This window comes from Crocodylus porosus, unplaced genomic scaffold, assembly GCF_001723895.1.
Source record: "Crocodylus porosus isolate Cpor-Errol unplaced genomic scaffold, CroPor_comp1, whole genome shotgun sequence".
Classification (NCBI taxonomy): Eukaryota; Metazoa; Chordata; order Crocodylia; family Crocodylidae; genus Crocodylus; species Crocodylus porosus.
In genome coordinates this window covers 108,001,846-108,004,023 of record NW_017728886.1, presented here as the reverse complement: position 1 = coordinate 108,004,023, position 2,178 = coordinate 108,001,846, and positions in this window count along the sequence as shown.

The window sequence follows — 2,178 nt, the reverse complement described above, 5'->3', positions numbered from 1 at the left end:
AAATAGACAAACAAAAAATTCCAAAATGAAGCTCTGGCAGGCTTCCTTCAAATAAATAAGTGGTGTTGCCTAATGAAGACTGTCTCACATTGGAATGCTTATCTAACTCTATCCCACCTTTGCAGTTGGTCCAATAAAAGATATCACCCTAAGAAATCCTTGTCTCTCCAAATGAATTATAATTCTCCTGCTATGAAGTGTTTTAGGTTGTACCAAATCTTGATTACTTAGGTTTTGGAAATGGCATAATGTAGTCTATGTAAATAAAACCCTTTTTGGAAGTGTTGTCAGTAATGAGAGCTAACTGTGTAAGTAGTGGTCCCTCTGAAAACAACCATGACCACTAGCTTGAGCTTCTCCCAGATTTTTTAGGATCACTAAATACCTTCTCTGGGCACCCTTACTAGGCATTACTTCTTCACTTATAAGTATTGCACCTGCATATGAAACAAGGAAAACTTTAGTAGAAGAACAGAGAACACAGCATTGGGAAAATTCAGCAGCAACGTAACTTTAAGTATAGTAAATAAAATACTCCATCAATAATTCTGGACATAGCCTGTTAATTTGGTTCTCTGCATGCCAGTCTGAACATTCAATAGGCATCCATTGTTTTTTCCATATGACATTTACTTTTCTTCAGTGTTTGTCACCATGGGATAGCTTAGTTCCAGAGCCCTGAGATGCACTTAAAAGGGGAATTTCCCACTTACTCAGGAAGTTATACCACTAAACCAATTATAATGGAACAAACTTTAGTCTACATGGCAGACGCCTGGGTGGATCCCATCGCCCTGCCATTCAGTTACTAGTTACAGTAGGTCACAGCCCTATAGTATGCCTTGATAGACTAGCAAGAGCATAACCTCCCCTGTTCAGCCTGCCTTTTGTTCCTAATATGAGTATCCTATATACTTTGTCACAAACAAGCAAGCACAGGGGCCTTAAGGTAATGGATCAAACCCTCCGACTGAACTGACTCCCAGCCCAGAGCCCCAAGGTGTAGTCTTCCAGCGAAGTTTGTCCTTGATGACCCCCTGAGCTACTTCCAGTTCCTACCTCTCCTTCTTGGACTAATTACGACCATTCTTTGATAGGCTGGTTTCCTGTCCTAGTGGTAGGTGCCTGGGATGCACATGAGGCCCTCCCCATTCTGCTGCACTGCTGCAGGGCTCCTGGTTCAGAGCCCTTCTCTTCTCCAGAGCCAAGTGCAGACTTGTCTGGCTGCCTTTTTTATCCTTCTGTTGTAGCTTGGGCCTCCTGAATAGTTAACTGGGAGACTGGTGGTCACCTCTAACCCTTTCTTGTCTGTGTGAGATTTATAGACCCCATCACAAACACCCAATGAAAGGAGTGGAGCACTTTACACATCTCAGAGCTAAAGCTTCAGTATCTCAATGGGATGTCCTCATTTAACTGGGCCTCCCACACTCTAAGTTGATCAGATAGGCTAGACCAATTTGTAGCAGGGACCCTGGAACTGTCCCCTCCTCTACCTTTACTGTGTCCAGCCTGCACACACACTGGGTGGGATTCTATTTCCCTGGGCATATCTACGTGGCAGTTTTCTAGCCATGTAAATACTCCAAATGCCATTCACATGCAGGCAGTGATTTTACTTTGGGTGTAGTATGAATATGTAAGTAGCTATGCATTGACTGTGAATGTGCAGTAGGTTGCATGCTGGCTGTGTGTACATGCAACTATGTACATGTACCTGTGGTGGATGCATATTGGTTCCTAAGGCCTGAATATGCAGGGGGTCAAAAACCCATGACTAGCAGGTGGTATAGTCTGTTTTATCCCCCAAAACTGAGTGGCTACGGCACTTGCCCAGGGAAAAATAAAGCCCTTCACCCAGGAGGAGGAGAGGTCTGAACCTGTATCTGATTTCCCAGCAAAATGCCATGCCACTGGTCAGGCTTGATCAAGGCCTGTCTCTGGCTTTCCTTTTACAGGGACCTCCCAGGCAGTCAAGGGTGAGAGGTCTGTAGATCCAGGAGGAACAGACTAAGCCAGACAGTATATGACTCAGGGTGTGTCTACATGTGCAGTTAATGCATACAAATAAACTCCAGGCTTATTGCTCCAGAGTTCATTGCTGTCAGGTGCGTTGTTTGAATGTGCACCCAGGAGCAATAAACTCCAGAGCAGTAAGGTCCCGAGTTTATTCATGTG